The sequence below is a fragment of the Pan paniscus genome, chromosome 5 (assembly GCF_029289425.2).
Source record: "Pan paniscus chromosome 5, NHGRI_mPanPan1-v2.0_pri, whole genome shotgun sequence".
NCBI classification, from domain to species: domain Eukaryota; kingdom Metazoa; phylum Chordata; class Mammalia; order Primates; family Hominidae; genus Pan; species Pan paniscus.
The window spans coordinates 41,409,076-41,427,359 of NC_073254.2; the positions used below are offsets into that span (position 1 = coordinate 41,409,076).

The 18,284-nt window shown below is 42.6% G+C and overlaps 3 non-coding genes across 3 annotated transcripts; 2 read left to right on the plus strand and 1 right to left on the minus strand.

Moving 5' to 3' along the window:
• The first annotated feature begins 3,759 nt into the window (after positions 1-3,759).
• On the plus strand, positions 3,760-3,832 carry TRNAM-CAU (transfer RNA methionine (anticodon CAU)). The gene has a single exon. It is a non-coding gene; the product is annotated as a tRNA-Met (tRNA).
• Positions 3,833-8,667: 4,835 nt separating this feature from the next.
• Positions 8,668-8,740, minus strand: TRNAA-AGC (transfer RNA alanine (anticodon AGC)). The gene has a single exon. It is a non-coding gene; the product is annotated as a tRNA-Ala (tRNA).
• A 9,470-nt stretch (positions 8,741-18,210) lies between these two features.
• On the plus strand, positions 18,211-18,284 carry TRNAI-AAU (transfer RNA isoleucine (anticodon AAU)). Its single transcript has one exon. It is a non-coding gene; the product is annotated as a tRNA-Ile (tRNA).

Sequence of the window (18,284 nt, forward strand, 5' to 3'; positions counted from 1 at the left end):
ACACCTGAGACTGGGTAATTTATAAAGAAAAAATGGCTTATTTGGCTCACAGTTCTGCAGACCGTACATGAAGCTTGGCACCAGCATCTACACCTGGTGAGGGCCTGGAGACTACTTCCATTCATGGCAGAAGTTGAAGGGGAGCTAGTTTGTGCAGAGGTCACATGGCAAGAGAGGAGGCAAGTTGGGGGAGAGGTGCCAAGCTCTTTTTAACAACCAGCTCTAACAGCTAATAGAGTGAGAACACGCTCACCCCAGAAGGAGGGCATTCATCTATTCATGACCCAAATGCCTTCTACTAGGTCCCACCTCTAACATTAGGGATCAAATGTCAACATGAGGTTTGAAGGGGGTATTCAAACCATAGTAGTGCGTAATATAAAGAAGCCACTTGGCATTTCCTGTTGGGATGGCCAGACCCAACCCCAGGCCGTGGGGGCTACGAAGTCCGGCAGAGTCAAAGGAATGAGACAAGACAAGTTTAAGAGTGCATAAAGTGGGTCCAAGGGGCCCAAGCTAGTGTGGAGGCTGCAAAGGCCCCAAGCTCTGGAAGCCCACACTATTTATTGGTGATCAAAAAAGAAGCAGGTGGTGAGGATGTGGGGGTTGAAAGGAAGCAGTGCATCAAGCGCATGAGCTATAGCTGTGATGGTTTAGCATTTCCTTTGAGCATATGGAACACGTTCTGCTACTTGAGATAATGGGGAACATGTTCTTCTAGTTTAAGATACAATTGTTTTATGATCCTGGGAGTGCTAGAAGCAAGGAGCCAGCAAGTCTAGACACATTCCAGAGGCCACGAGGGGTTTTATACCCTGAGCCCTGGATTCCATCCAGGCCATGAGGGGTTGTATGCCCTGGGCTTAGATTGTGGTGTGGCAGGACAGCCTTCCACCCTTTAGCACAGAGTTTGGTGTTCCAAAGGCCACGAGGGGTTTTAGACCCTGGAATCAGGACATGTTCCAAGACTCTTTTACATTATGTCAGACATGCAAGCCCTGCCTCAGCTTTCCTCCCAACATTTCCGATTTCTGAGTATGAGTGCAAATGAGATGTAACTTCTATTTAGAAATGGCAAATAAAATACAAAGTATGTATTCTATGAATAAATCATAAATTTCATGTGCCCCAATTATTCTCATAGAATAATGTCCTGTTCTGGCCTATAGCTCCCACTTATCTGCTTTCAACAAATTACTACATAAAGACTGTACAAAACCAGAGCAGAAAGCAGATAATCACTGCTCTATTGTCCACAGTTTTCTATTTGCACTGAGGTATATATCTGGAGATGCAAATGTATATATATATATATATTTTATCATTTTGGGTCTGTATTTGAGCTTAAATGGAGGTGTGCAGCAAAGCAGAAAGTAGTTGTTGCAAAAATTTCCCCTCAAAGATCTAAGCCAAGACCTGAAAAGAGCCTGGAGACGCTGTAGCATGAAGGAGAGGTTTTTTAAGAGAAGCATATTGGCTTGGAATATGAAAATGGAGAGAAGGGACTTCCCTAAATTAAGAAAGAAACAATTCACCCAAACAAGGAGGAAAAGATGAACATCTCAAGTACCTATGAGCATTTTTACATGCAAACCCCTTACTGACATTGGCCAAGACAGATGACAAGAGATCATCAAGGAGAGAGTTCATTAGAAAAAGATACTGCTAACATTAGAGAAACATAGCATCAATCACCCACGGCATGGATGCTGTTGAGCTTCCACCTGAAAAACAAACAACAAAACAACAAACCTGGAGGGTAGAAATAGGAACAGGTTTAGCATTACATCCCTCCCTCCTTTTCCTGGGACCTGCATTGGGCCCCATAAGCTTGGCATGAACCTAAGTGAATAAGACACCAAAGGACTGAAGTTTACCACTACCTTCAGAATTAGGACTCAGAGCCAGGAATTTCTTTAGACTACATAACCAGTCTATGCATATGTGAGGTTTTGGACTGTAGTTCACACTGGCTGCGCTTCCTTATGGAAACACTGACTACTAGATGGAGGATATTAATGAAAGATAGCACACATCCATACTAAATGTCATAACAGCAAAAACCATAAGATAGTTACTGACAATAAGTCATGCAATTCCGAGGGAAAAACTAGTATGCTACATTCCTCCATGCTACATTCTTTCAAATAAGAATGAAAGAATCAAGAATGGGCCTTGAGGAATGGAGATGAGGAGAAATAATGGATGTGTGGACCAGGCACTGGAATGGGAATTCCTAGATAAGGAAAGGTATATGGTCTGTTTAATTAAGGGGCTTTAAAATACTTGTTAAAAAAAAAAAAAAAGCAAGTAGTGCTTTCCAGTAACAAAGTCTACTACAAATATGAAGGTGAAAATGTAAACAACTTTCAGCCTGTTATGGTGGAATTTTGTCCCGCCACACCTGTCATCAAATTCATGTCGAAACCCTAACTCCCAATAGGTGTTCTTGTAAGAAAAGATGGAAATATGTGTAGAGAGAGAGACCGTGGGAGAATATAGCAAGAAGGTAAGTGACCATCTGCGAGCCAAGGAGAGAGGCCTCAGGAGAAACCAAAGCTAACAACCCTTCTAGCCTCCAGAACTGAGAAAATTTTCTGTTGGTTAAGCCACTCAGTCTGTGATATTTATTATGGCAGCCCTAGCAAACTAGTGCAGAATGGGAGTTACAGTATCAAAATAAAATATTTAGAAAGATGCATTTATAAGAATCCGGAAGTTTGAGAGTATAGGAACTGGACCAGATAGGACAGTTTGTCCTGTCAGCTCCTGAGGTCAGGGATGGCTCAATTTCTTCTGAATCCTCAAAGCCTTCAGGTAGCACAGTACCTGAAATGGAATGTGTCCTCAAGAATTATGTGGTGGGTCTGGGCACCGCACTTTGAGAACTGATGATTTAAGGTGTTTGTAGGGATGTGAGGGATAAAGGGCCAAGGATGCCTTGGAAATCTAGAACATAAATGCCGGGTACATGGCAGGTGGTGAATTAAAGTTTGTTGAATGGACCAACGAATCTAAAATTCTATAGCTATTTGCTTAACAAATGAGTGTGGTGGTGTGGAGAGGAAAAGGGGAGATTACATGATCTAGAGGGAGAAAGGGGGCAGCACACTTTTTGGAAAACAAAATCTGCTTTCAAGATCTGGTTTTGCCCCTTATCAGCTGTGGATTTAGTTCTGCTGAGCCTCAGTTTCATCAGTAAGATGGGGATAATGATGTATAGATTTATGGCAAATAAATAAATAAATAAATTGGACTAAATGAAATTACGGAAATAAAATCTTTAATAGAGTATTTGCAACATAGAGGTGAAGAAAACATGAAGACTCATCATAAAATCAGTTGGTGATATTTTGAGGGGACTATCTCAGGTGACATAAGTGGAAATGCAAATTTAAATTAAGAGAGGTAAGTGTAAACTGCAGGCATATTTGGGAGCTTGTCATTCATTCAACTAGCATTTAGTGAAAGCCCGCTATTCCAACTAAGGAAACTGGACAGTTAATATTGCCTAATATATCTGAGGGGACGAAGATCCAGATCAATAGAGAATGAGGTCAGGCATAATTGTTCAGTACACTATGGCTTCCAAGTGTGCGGTTCTTCCGATGGGCTAAAAAGGATCCTACGCGTGCCTATTGGAGATAATCTGGGAGAACTAGCGACCTTGGGCGAAGAAAACTGAAGTCCCAAAATAACCCGCCTGGGGAAAGAAATTAGGAAATTCCTGTGGAATCTGGCGTGGTGTTGTACTGCGTCGTCCTCTTAGCGCAGTGGGCAGCGCGTCAGTCTCATAATCTGAAGGTCCTGAGTTCGAGCCTCAGAGAGGGCAGCTTTTGCAAGGAAAGCTTATTTTCCTGGTACTTGTTATGGCTGTAACCCACATTCCCTTTACTGCCGGGGTATAATTCCTTCTTTTCTGAAATATCAAGCAAGTGAAATCTTGTCGGGCCCAGAGCTTTCCCACAGTGACTGTCTGTGGGTGCTCGTTTGACACGCGCTCCCGGCTCCGCGCAGTGGCTGTTTCTGGATGAGTCTGGAGACTCCGCCTGCAGTCCTGTGCTGGCTCCACCTTGGCAGGGATGGAGCTCAGGAATGTTGAGTGGTCCCGAAAAACCAGGTGGAACACAAGACTTCTAGTCCGGAAGAATCCCCCACATGCCTCAAATAGCCAATAGCGTGGTGGCGGGCTGGGGTTAGCGGAATTTGTAACCCGCTCACTTGGGAGGCAGCAGCCTGCAGGGTCCGCGTCCTCATCCTCCGGCTTTGCTCCTTTCTTCCCTCTGGGTGGGCAACAGTCGCTTCCCAGTTGATCATCTGAGAGCTGTACGCCTGGGCGTAGATGTCGAATACATTGATCTTCTTATTTTTATCTGTTTTTATTTTTATGGTACACAGACGACAGGGAATCATTGGGCATCTTTGAAGTATAAATAAATCAGGTCTGTTTTTCCCCAAACGGTTCCCATGGCAGGGGCTGGGGATACCTTGACCGACATCCAACAGACTCTATGTAGGCAATGAGGGAAAACCAAGGAGCGACGAGGGGCGGGAACTCCGAGCAGGTGCTCAAAGACGAAGAAAATCTGTGCTGGGCTGGGGTGGTCACTTTCTTCTCAGAGATGCAGAGTGCTGCACGGCGAGTGGGAGGGTGGGCTCCCACTCCCTGTTACAGGAGCCGCTCGGAACTGAGGATTCAACCTGGGAAACAAGGAAAGCCGATGACGCGAACCTAGAGAAGCTAAGAAGAGAAGCTAGAAGCATGAACGAGAGAATTTTGGGGAATAGATCCGGGCTTGGAGAGGAGACTGCGAAGCGCCAGTCAGCCTAAGGAAGGTTCTGATACCCAGTGGAATTTATAGAAAATGATTTCGGAAAGAGAGAAAGAAAGAGAGTGGTGGGCAGTCTGTCCTTAACGAGGCATTATGTCCGTCTGCCAAGGATCCCATCGTCACTGGTCCTGAATCTATATTTCATCTGTAACGCCAGTCCTGAACAATAGTCTCAGAAATCCTTCAAACTCATGTGCCACACACAGAACCCGAGACAGTTTTTTCTCTTTTGTTACAGAGGCTCCTTGAGAGAGAAATGAATATACAAAAATGTCTCAGCAGAAAGTACTGAAAAGCCATCCCACCCCATCCATCCTCAGAGACTAAAATCAAGCTAGTCAGAGGAAGGGATTTACAAAGCAGGACTGCACTGTGGGACAATCCCTGCATTTTGGCTCTCCCTCACACCCTCTTCAAATTGAGCCCAAGCCCCACATTCTGAGGATGATACTCAGGACGTGAGGGGGCTCTGAAAAAGGGCTGATCCCTCCGCAAACTCAGGGTGATGCACACAGCCAGGAGGAAATGAGAAAATTATCACAAGTCTTTCAGATTCACAAATGCCATGTTCCCTTTGTTTTAAGGCCACGAAGGTCAAGTAAGGACCCAAATAACTACCAAACATCTCAGAGAACGCTTTGGGCAAGAGTGCGGAGACAATCAATTGCCTTGTTCCCATTACAGTTCGCAGTTATTAATTTCATGGAAGAGAGCACGTCACACCGGGGGCAAGACACAGTAGGAACTGCCAGATTAAGTAGCACAGATATCCCGGAATGTTCTGCGGCTCTTGTATTTTAAGGAAGTTTTGATTACTGACTGACTGTTGACGAGTCAACAGTTGATGAGGAGGAGGTTTTGGGGCTGGCCATTCCAGGCTCCACGTTCACACCACGGCACCACCATTCCTAGGGTGTCTAGACATGTACACTTGCAAAAACCATGTATATAGAGAAAATGATTTTATTTATATGTGAGAGCACTTTTAAGTTTGAAACTTTCAATAAAGACTTTTTTTTTTTTTTTGAGAGTGCAGTGGTACGATGTCGATCCACTGTAACCTCCACCTTCCAGGTTCAAGCGATTCTCCTGCCTCAGCCTCCGGAGTAGCTGGGATTACAGGCGTGCGCTACCACGCCCAGCTAATTTTGTATTTTTAGTAGAGACGGGGTTTCGCCATGTTGGCCAGGCTGGTCTCAAACTCCTGGCCTCCAGTGATTTTCCCCCGCCCCCCGCCCCGCCCCAGCCCCCCACCTCGGCCTCCCACCGAGCCTGGCCTAATAAGCACTTTTTAAAATTTTATCATTTTAATTAAATATTTCAGACTTTAGATAGGAAAGGGAATGAGATAATTTTTGTTCGTTTTTCCAGGTTGCTGAACAAAATAATTACCAGAAAGAAATCAACATTTAGCTTTAATTTTTGATGCTACAAGACCCCTCTGGAGACAGTGTTCACGCAGTATCTGGAGAGTGTTGTTTAGGCTCCTGCTTCCTCACGCAGTCCCCTCCAACAATGCTGTTGGTCCATTGTGCTTCCCACTGTCCTTAGTCCATCTCATCCATGAATAGGCCATCAGCTCCCCCAGACCAGCAGCGGTGGGCTTTCCTTTGAAATCTGGAGGGGCTGGAGGGCTGCACAAACTTCCCTTGACTTAGTTATCTCAGAGCATTGTGATGGAAAAGAAACATCCCATGCAAGTGGACAGCACTAGGTCGTGAACTGGAAGGAAGGTTGGAAAGGAGAGATACCCACTACACATTTCACTTTCTTGAACTCAGCAGCAGAGATAAGGATGAAATCAATAGCTTGAGAGAACTAGGAAATTTTAGGGCCGTGTTTGCATGTGTGTATGTACTTGTTGTTAACAAATTGGTAATAGATCATAAATATGATCTAATATTAACTTTTTTTTCTGATTGTCACCCATACAAAAAAAAATTCTCTTAATGGCTGATTATAAATAATAAAGTAAAAGCTACAGATTTTTATGTTTTTTAAGACTCTTTTCATCCATAAAAGGTCCCTGGTCTTTCTTTTATGGATATTATTTTTTTTAATTGATAGACATTATTTTTTAGAGAAGTTCTGGGTTTAAAGAAAAATTGATCAGAATAGATAGAATTTCCATAAACTCCATCACTCTCCCTCTCTTACAATTTTCCCTATTATTAACATCTTGCATCAGTATGGTACACTTGTTACAACTGGTAAACCAGTTGTACTAATACATTATTGTTAACTGAAGTCCACAGTTTACATTACAGTTTGCTCTTTGTGTTATACATCCTGGGTTTTTTTTTTTAACAAATGTATAATGCCATATATTTACCCTTATAGTATCATAAAGAGTTAATGCCAGTTAATTGTTGAAGGAACTGGGCCTTTTATCCTTAGAAACACCTCTATGTTGTATTTATTTCATTGTATCTATTTCCTGCCCCTTGACATGTTTCTTCATCTACTCTATTTCTTGTAAACTGGTAGTTACAAGTAGAGGCTCACTTAGATTCAGCCTCAAATCTTTCAACAAGACAATTTGATAGGTGGGCTTGTGCACTTTCCATTGCTTCGCTTTATGAGGTACATAATGTCTGGTTCTCCAACTTTTAGTCACCAATATTAGCACTAATGTGTGTTTCAGCTGCCATTCATGAATACATGTATATATAACTCGTATACTTATGTGAATGTATATATTTATGTGTTGATAAACAAAATGATACACAAAAATTAGAAAATAACATTGAAAGAATGAACATAAAAGTAAACAAGAAGAGATTAATTCTCGAATGCACAGTTTAGAAAAGAATCAAAAGTATATCTTCAAGCTCCTTAGAATATAATGAAAATGGGGACTTATAATGACATATTTCTAAGGATTCTGTAGAAACTGCTTTCTCATTTTAAATTACACCTTTTAATACCCAAGTTACAAAACATGAGAAGAAATCAGTGCATTATATATAAGAAGTAAGAAGAAGAAGAAGAAGAAGAAGCAGCAGCAGCAGCAGCAGCAGCAGCAGCAGCAGCAGCGGCAGCAGCAGCAGCAGCAGCGGCAGCAGCAGCAGCAGCAGCGGCAGCAGCAGCCCGAAACAAAAAAAGAAAAAGAAAAAAAAAAAAAGAAAATAGAATGGTGAAGGAAACACAGGAATTAACTAGAAAATTGCAAAATCTGATTGGTCATTTGAAAAAGAAGTGTAAAATGGTCAGCCAAATGTAAAAAAAAAATAATAATAAGGGGATATGGAGAAAGCACAAAGAAAAACCAAAAACATTAGTGAATGCTATTATTAAGATTTGAGAAATGTGGCAGGATAATGTTTTTAAATATTGCCCTGTCTTTGATCTCCCTGTTTCCTTACCTGTTCAAGGCAGTAACCGTATTTTACAGAACCTTAACTCTACACATGGGGATGAAGCGAGTTGAACACAGTGTACATAGACAGCGTTTCGGTACTCAGGAAGCTCCCACTCTAGGGGAGAGAAAAACAAACCAGTAACTTAAAGACATACTTTCTGGAGGAGACGATATTTGTGAAGATGTAGTAGGAATTGAGAGATCGTGTGGGCATCACTTTTAGCTGTACTTGTCTAAAGACGGGAAATTTGCATTGAGACCTGAGTAGCTAGAAGTGCCAAACCTGTGGCAGGAGTGGAAAACATGGGAGGATGGAAGCAGGGGCAACAAGACTCTTACATGGGGAGCAGTAAAACACGTGATCGGGGGAGGGGGCAGGTTCCTCTGATCTTCTCCCAGGTGAGAAGCACCGCCGTTGTCAACAGGAGAAAGAAGCGGGTATACAAACCAAGAGACATAAACCGGACAAGGAACTGGAGAATGCGGGCGTCGATCCCGCTACCTCTCGCATGCTAAGCGAGCGCTCTACCGCCTGAGCTAATTCCCCACTGAGGATACACCACACCCCACCCATTTTCCTGGTTATCAGGAGCCTGCCGGTACTTTGGGCCGCCAAATCCCTGGCAGGACAAGATTGAGGGCGGAGCTTCTCAGATACTGCCTTGGGCAAAGTTCTACGAGCCTGAGAGTGTGAAGAATACGGATTTCCAAAATAGGTCATGAGGGAGACCTCTCTCCTCACTTCCCAATTTCGCCTTCTTCATCTCTCGGAAGTAGAGAGCACGTTCCAGTTGGAGAAGCACCACCCGGAACTGCCTGGCTTGCGGGCACAGCTATTCCAGCCCGCTCTAGTGCTGTGATCCTCACCTGCTCCCTGCAGGCAAGGCCGCCCGGAAGTAGTGGGGCAGCTTCTCCCAGCCCCAGAACTTCACGCCATACGCGCCGCATCTTCAATAGCACTTTCCTCCTGCAGGACTCAGAAAGTGATGGGGAACCTTGGAGGAGTTGAGAAAGAGAAAGCTTGAGAATTTTCATCTCAATCTGTGGATTCATTCCTGAAGCACTTCTTCAGCACCAGGCACAGTGGATGAGGCCAGTGATCCACATAGAAAGTGCCACAACAATAGCAAGTAATAGTACTGTGCAATTGCCGTCTAGGCCCTATTTTAGATGCCGTACACATATTAATAGTAATGCAGGTAAAATGCCTAGAAATAGTTTATAATCTTCATTTTTTTATATGAAAAATTATGGAAAATTGTCACCACAGAGCTCAGGGATCTCTCAGCCAAAAGGAAAAACAGATGCAGGCTACACCGTGTCTGCTGTGTAGGTGCTTCTCCTGCCATTTCCCTTCCCTGTCACCTTCCTCCCCCCTTCTCTTGCTCCATTGGGCACCACACTTGTCCTTCTTATGCCTGTCTAGTTCTTCAATTCCCGGGCCCACAGAAGAAGGCTTCCCCTGTAGCCCAGGGGAGGCTACATTAGCTCCACTGCCTTGGAGTTGTAGTGGATTCCAAATCTGCTTTCCACCTGTGAAGAATTCTCATTTAAGACAGGAACATAGTTATTTTACTCTGAGTATAACTAGCGTCAAGTAGGATTTTTGCCTGATGAAAATTTGCCGAATGGAGAAAGGCTATACAGATAATTTAGAAGCCTCAAAGGAGAGAGTGGCTTCAGATCAGTAAAGACTGAAGAAAGGATTAGAAGCTAGGGTCTAACAAACCCATAGAAATGTTTTTGCCTGAAAAGGAAATGTGGTTGGGGAAGAGTGGAGGGGCACTACTTTCAGAGTGATTAGTGGGTGGAGGCATGGCCTTCATGGAACTGCAGGTGGTTTGGGGCAGCTTCAGGTCCCTCCTTCACGGTCCCAGTTTATCAGGAGTGCACATCCTGAGAATGAAAGAGGCTGCTCCTATGGGACAAAAATTCAACAACATGTTTATTATTTATGACATTCATTTTTGAGATCATTTTTGAATAAGAAGATAAAATAGGAAAACATGTAATCAATAACATTGTCTTTCTATTACGATTAACAAAGGGCAATGCTGAGAAGTCAAATGGTGTCAGAGAGAGATTTGAGTGATGGGAAAGAAAGAAGGATGGAAAGAGGGGCACGTCCCAGGGACCTACAAGAGCTTCCTGGAGTCATCTATCCAAAGACCACTCTCTCCAGCATTCTGAGCTCTGCTTGGGCCAGTTGAGCTAGTCAACATATGTGTTGTTAATACAGCGCCTCATGTAGTTTCTTTAAATAGGGGATAGTGTTGCAATTTCAAAAATACATTTTTTTTACATTTTGGTTCATCTTGGAAATTAGAGGAAGACCTAGGTCCCCATTTATTTTGAGCACATTTTTGTCAGAACGAGCTTTCAGAGAGATGAGTAGAAGGAATAAATGTCACTTTTCTTAGTGAGAGTGTATCCGACCACTGGAGTTAATATGCTAGCTCCCACCTTCACTTATACTCCTTCCTTACCTCTCTCCTTACCTCTCTCGCCTACACAGGAGAGAGGTAAGGAAGGAGTATAAGTGAAGGTGGGAGCCTGGCCAACTCTCACATAATCTGATAGAAGACACGTTTTCATCCTCTACCTGACCATGTGTTGTCAATGTGAATAAAAGCAAAAGGTTGGCACATTCAAGTCTCCTGCTTTTGCCTCCTGACACTATTTCCAGGCTGTTCCTCATATTTTGTACCCAAAAGGCTAAAGTTTGATTTCCCCACAAAAATACATTGTATTAACTTCGAGCTGAAGCCCCCAAACCTGTATTGGCAAAACTCACTTGTGACTAATCGCTTCCTTTTTCGCTTTTGCATGGAATACTATGTATAATTTCCTTAAAAAAAAAAAAAGATGTACATAACAAGATGAAACTGAGTTAAATAAAGAGCGATAAATCCGCTGAAAGTATTTACCAGATACCATTGGTAGCCTAGGGATTAAAAGAAGCTGGAGAGTGCAGGCGTCGATCCTGCTACCTCTTGCATGCTAAGCAAGCGCTCTACCGCTTGAGCTCATTCCCCCACACCACATTTGTCTTTTCTGCCTATTTTTATAACCGGGACACAAATATCGTTCCATGTCCCACTTAAGTTTCCAGCTTTTCAAACACCTCCGGGAACTTCCCTACCAAGGCGAAGCGAGGAATGAAGTTTCTGGGAGGCAGCCTCAGACCTGGAAGGCAGTGACCATCCTCTGCTTTTTCAATCTGAGTCGAGATCCTGAGAAAGAGAGAAAAGATCTCATTAGGAAAGCCCTAGTTCTAATCTGATTTCACTCTCCCATTAGATGAAAGAGAAGGAAGTACCGTCCCTAATTAGCAGTTACCTCAAATGCTCTGTTGAATGCATCACTTTTTAAGAACACAAACCTGGAAATAAGCCCAAGTATCTTTTTATCGATTGATCCTTCAAGTAACTTATCTAATATCTGTGTTACTAATTGTTTCTCCATTCAGGGGAGTTGAGATCTGTTGTTACCTATTAATCCTTGATAGATTTAATTTGCATTTTTGTACTGATTAATGTTGTTGAACATCTTTTAGTGTGCCTTATTGGCCATATAAGCATCTTATTTTGTGAAATGCCTGCTCAAGTTTTTTGCCCTTATCCTTACTGAGTGTTTGTATCACTGAGTTCTAAAATGTGTTTTATATTCTCCATAAAAGTCCTTTGTTATATGTGTATCCATAACACATATGTTGTATAACAACTATGTGTGCATGTAACATATATTACATTTCTTTTCAAGTCTATGTCTTGCCTTTTCATTTTCTTAATATTGTCTTTCAAAGAAAAAGCATTTTAATATTTTATGAAATCCAGTGTATCTTTTTTTGTAAGGGCTCATGCTTTTCTGGTTCCTTCTGAAAAAGCTTTGCCTACATCAAATATGTGCAGACTTCTTTTCTTCTACAAGTTTGATAACTTTAACGTTAAGCTTTACGTATATAAACCATTTTGATTTAATTGTTGTATAGGATGTGAGGTAAGGGTAGGGAATCATTTTTTCCATACTCAGTTGCCTGGGACCATTTGTTTAAAAAACTCATTAAATAACATTTTACCTCTGTCATAAATCAGTTGACCACATACGTTGGTCTGTTTCTGGACTATCTATTCTATTCCATCAATCTGGGTAAGTATCCTTGAGACAATACCACATTATTTTGATTACCTTAGCTTTATAATAAGTCTTAACATCACCTGGTGTAAGTCCTCTAACTTTGTTTTTCTTTTCCTAATTATTTAGGTTACTCTAGGTCCTACAGAATAAGCTTGTCAATTTCTGTAAAAACAAACAAACAAACAAAAAGAAAAGAAAACAAAACAAACAAAACAAAAATCTCCTGCTGGGATATTTGTTGGGATTGTAGTAAATCTATAGATCAACTCAGAGGGAAAAAAATGATATCTTAATAATATTACCTTTTTCAATCTGTAAATATGTCAAACAACACCAATTATTCAAGCTTTCCTGAGTTTTTCTCAGCCATCTTTTGTAGATTTCTAGGTACAAGTCCTGTGCACATTGACAAGTTTATCTCTAAATATTTCATTTGTTTTAAACCTATTGAAAGTGGTAATTTAATTTTCCATTTTTTTGATGCTAGTACATAGAAATACAATTAATTTTTGTATATTGTAATCTGTGACATAGCTGCATTTACTTATAATGCTTATTTTTGTAGATGCACTAGGATTTTTTGTGTATTTGATCACGTTGCTTGCAAATGAATATATTTTTCTTATTCTAAAGTGAGTATGCCGTTTATTCTTCATTCATGCGTTCCTTACTTTCTGACACTAGCTAGGACTTTCAGTAAAATGTAGAAGTAGTAAGAACAGATATTTTGCACTTTTCTCCAATATTAAAGGGTACATATTTATTCTTCCACTATTAACTCTATTGCTAGTTGTAGGACTTTCTTAAACGCCCATTATTCATCTGAGCAATTTTCCTTCTATTCTTAGTTTACTGGGATATTTTTTAAACACCACGAATGAATGGCAAATTTGGTCCAATATTTCTTCTGCATCTAGTGAGATGATTACATGTATTTTTTGTTTTGTTAATGTGGTATATTACATTTAATTGACTTTTCAATGCTTAACTAATTTTTTATTCCCGAGGCAATCTCCCCTAACTCATGGTGCATTATGCTTTACAGATAATGCTGGATTCAATTTGTTAATATTTTAATTCAGTATCTGTTGGTAAATGTGTCAGAGAAGGGTCTCCAAGTGTGGAACGCGCCGCTTTCACAGCTCAGAGAAACATGGTGAGCACAGTGCTCCCTCCTAAGTGACGGGAGCTTCGAGATACAACAATGAGACTTTACTTTGGAGGAAATGTCTCAGAATTTCACAGATCCTAAAAACTTTCATTCACGAACCAGGTCGATGAATGGTTTCTGTGTTTCTCTCCCACCCTCTGGAGCATGCAGGGCTTAACAAAATCTGCAACTTACTTGACACTTCTTGCTCATCGAAGATTTAACTGATACTATCAATACAGTGTACAAATGTTTTGCTGTTGGCGTAGACAGTTCAATTCTCTTTGGACTAGATTAGGAAAAATTGGGGGACTTGATATACCTCTGGAGTAAGAACATAAATGCATACTTTTGTCTAGTCCATGTGACTATGAACTGTTTCTGTTCTTTCTTCCTGATAACAATAGAAAAAATCCATTCCCCAAATCAAAGACTGCATGCCAAAGACCATGCAATTTTTGCTTTTATGTTCATATTGTTTATAACATGATTAATTTATTAACTTTACATTCCAATTCTATTTTCTTATGTATTCAAGTGAAAAGTGTTAATTATGAGAAATTCTGCACCATGGCACTGCTAATATTGCAATCTATATCCCAGACTTCGTTTTACCGACAGAAGAAAGCATACCCTCATCAATTTATCATGTCTTCGGAAGAAGGGACATGGGTTTGTAGTGGAATTCATGACTTTTTCTGCCTGAACATTAATTAGCAGAAGCATGTTCCATTTCTTTATATAGACCCACTCTTAGAACCAAGGTGAACTGAGTGAAAAAGATACTTGCCTTTATGTTTCTCTTATCAAACTAACCATTCTTGAATCTACCTTTATCACTTTTCTCCCAGGACCTCCTGGTGGAAGAAACTGTGAAAATGGCTGGTGTCACTTCAGACGCAAAAGGAAAAGTGGCACATCATGTTCAGAATCCGATTAAATAGTGTCAGTAATTATTACCTCTGCTTAAAGGATTCAGAGCTGAGTTTGTTCAGCTACCCTGCCCTGACTAATGGCATCATGCAGGTGTACTTAGAAGTAAATTTAAAACTCCCCCTTACTTTAGGATCACACATCTCCTAGGGTAATTGCAGGAGTGATTGGGAAAGAGCAGTCTACTCTGAGGAGGTCAGATGGAGACCAAGTGAATCCTGTAAAATAGAAGTAGTGTCATATGACAAAAATGCAAATCCAACACTACTACGTCTTGGATTTCTTCTTTGTTTCCTTGATTAATTTTCTTGCTTCACTCCAAAAATCATAGCATAAAGCAAATTATTGTTCTACCTACTGCTTTCCACTTTACTCATCTTTCATCTGGTGTCTGTGTGATTATGTCTCCATTAGAGACTGAGACCTGTTATTACCTATTAAATCCCTTCATTCCAGGATGTGGAACTAATTAGATACGTTTCAGATTGTTGAATTGAGTGGTTATTTTAGAGGTAATTAGATAGTTAAATTTAACACTTGTAGCTCCACATAATGATGGAGTGCAAATATCTATTTATTCATAAATATCCATAGGCAGGGATCAGAACCAACATTTAGAAGACCCACTCCCTCAAAACAAGACGACCAAGAAAACAAATTGATTCTACTACCTTGGATTTATTAAACTTGCTGAGCAAAGAGCCGTACCTCTATGGAGTCCCAGTACTGCCTAAAACAAGGGTGAGTCAGAGACCAGAATTTAAAGGGTTTGGGGACTGGAGCTATTCATAGAACACTTTCAGGGGGAAGGTTAGTAAGGTCCTTCTCAGGAGGGACTGGACAGAATTTCTTTTTCTTTTTTCTTTTCTTTTCTTTTCTTTTTTTTTTTTTTTTTTTTTTTTTTTGAGACGGAGTCTTGCTCTGTCGCCCAGGCTGGAGTGCAGTGGCGCGATCTCGGCTCACTGCAAGCTCCGCCTCCCGGGTTCACGCCATTCTCCTGCCTCAGCCTCCCGAGTAGCTGGGACTACAGGCGCCCGCCACCACGCCCGGCTAATTTTTTTTGTATCTTTAGTAGAGACGGAGTTTCACCGTGTTAGCCAGGATGGTCTCGGTCTCCTGACCTTGTGATCCGCCCGCCTCGGCCTCCGAAAGTGCTGGGATTACAGACGTGAGCCACCGCGCACGGCCAGAATTTCTAAACTAGGCGAATCATAGGTTTATTCAGTGGAACTTAGCTGCTGGAACATGAAGATCTGCGCAGAGTTGCTGGATCCGTTTGGCTTTGGTCTTATCTTGGATCATCGGGTCTGAGTAAGCTGGTGTTAAAACAATTTGAGCTTAGTGTGGCATGGCAGGGTTTGTAGACTCGTCCTGTGCTGTAAGTCACAGGGCTTTTGCAACTTCTGTGTTTGTTCATTTCTCAATTTGCCCTCTTTCCTCACCAACAGAACTGCCCAAGAAATCAACTTACAGTATAGCTACTGGAACTTAGCTCCGAAAAGGTCCTCTGCAAATCTAGAACACTTGTTTTTTTTTTTTTTTTTTTTCCAAATAAGAAAGTTGAAGAGCAAAACGACGTGTCTAACGTCACACATTGAGCTAAAGACAGATGGGATCTGGCATGCGTTTGTCAGTTAACAGTGCTAGCACAAATACAACTCTTGTTAAAATCGTAAGGATTTTATGTCGTGAGACACTCAGGACTCACCTGATCTCGGTGTTCAGTTGTGCGTAGTTTTTGATTTGCGCCTCGCCCTTGGGCAAGTGCAGAATCCTGGGGTTACACAAAGCGCATCACAGTTAACCCCTTTGTCCCAGTCCGCAGAATGAGAGCTCAGAGCCCGGCCATGGGAGGCTCGGTTATATAGGCAGGAAAATCAAGGAACCCAGGTATGAGCAGGGGCGTTTGTGGCGCGGAGAGAGCTCCTATCCCTGCCGTCCATCTACGTCTCAGGCTTGGCCCCTGGCGTGCAGAAAACCGCATCGCCCGAAATCCCAGAACGTAAACGTCGCCCAGGTACTCGCTCTCTTGTCATTCTCCGGGATGTAAAAGACTCGGGGTCTCTTCACGGATCACTGAAACCGCCTTCTCCGAGGCCTCCAGGGTGACTAAAGAGAGGGTGGGTGTTCTGTGTTCTCCCGCCGGTGTGTTCCTCTTCACGTCCAGCCGCTTGTGTCCGTGCCCGCTAGGGTCTCGGGAGTTTTTATAGGCACAGGATGGGGGCGTGGCGGGCCAGGGTGGTCTTGGGAAATGCAACATTTGGCCGCGGAGGAAGGAGTGCCCGTCCTCACCTAGGTCCATGGGCACAGGCCCGGCGGCGGAGCCCTGCTCCCCTCCCTTATCAGTACCGCGGTTAGTGCTCTGCTTTATGGCCGCAGCAATCTCAGACACTTTCGGAGCGTGTTTTTTTTTCTTGTCCTTTCGCTCCCCTTTTCGGGCGCCAGCTTTCAAACCAGACCAAAGGTGTGCTTTTCCCCCATTATCTCCCAGCCTTCTTTCCTTTTCGCCTCTACTCAAGGCTGTGTCCACAATTAAGCTCTCAGGAGGAGGAGGCCTCCAGCTGCCTCAAGGAAGGGCATTTCTCGCAGTGCAAAGTGCGGAAGAGGGGAGCCATACCGACTGAAGTATTAACCAGAGTCGGTTTGCACAGAGGCGGCAATGGATAGAATTTCAGAAGTGACGCGGAAAGACAGGCGAGCCCTGCGAAAGATGGATTGGAGAGAGGTGAGAATCTAGTTCAAAAGCCGGGAGAAGGAACAGGACATTAGCACAATAGTCTAGGCAGAGAGCTGGACCACCTGTAATACGGCAAGGGGGTTGGTTGAGATTTCCTTTATTCCGTTATTCGAAATGTATCTATTGAGCTATTTATTAGTCCCTGGGTACTGTGGGTGTTCCTGCGTATTCAACCACCTTGTCGACGCTGCAGGATGCGGCCCCATTACCCAGGACCCAAAGAACTTCCAAAAATGAATCCCGAGGAACAGCTGTTTCTCTACTGGAGAAGTGGGCAGCCAGGCGGAAACACGCAGGGAAATAGTTCTCTTGGGGACAGAAGGCATCAACCTCGTAAGACCCAGCGATCAGCAGAGCTCCCGGAGAGTGTTTCTTAATCTAAAGGTCATGAGTCGGGCTTCAAAGTTGTCTTGTCGTGCGTAAAATACCAATGGACTTATACCTGTTTCATCGAGAAGGAATACAGTGCGAACACAAAGACTGTAATGGAACGTATTTCTCTAAAGTGTCCTTTTCAGATAGAAATACGAGAGCGTTTTCCTGAGTTTTCTAAAAATGGGGTGGGGTAGGGATCAAATACTCACTTTTGGGAAACATGGGCGAATACAGTGGGAATCGTGCTAGAAGTTACGAGCAGAGGAGCCTGGGTGGGGACTTATATTGGCCTTGACGGCCCGTGGAAAGGAACTGGCGGCAATTCCTTCCGTTTTCCGTCAATTTCTTCACGGGTCGCTCAGAAGCTACGGAAGCAAAGTAGAAAGGAGTGATAGGGACAGGCCACAGTACCGGCGGACGGTGATGGCGTTGCGTTTAAAAGGGTGGTCACTGAAACCCTTTGTCGTGAAACACTGAAGCAGGTGACATTTGAACTTTCCTTCCGCAGAATTGTATTTTAACTGAAATTTCCAGGTTAGAAGAAATTTGCCGAGGATCGTAACCAAGTTAGCAAAGATCGTAGGTTCTTTCCAACTCCAAGAACTTCAGAAAAGTTTCTTTGGTGATTTGAATAACGTTCGCCTTTAAACTTCTCAAGAGAGGTAGGGTCCGTTCTCCCCAGCGGGGCCGGTTAGCTCAGTTGGTTAGAGCGTGGTGCTAATAACGCCAAGGTCGCGGGTTCGATCCCCGTACGGGCCA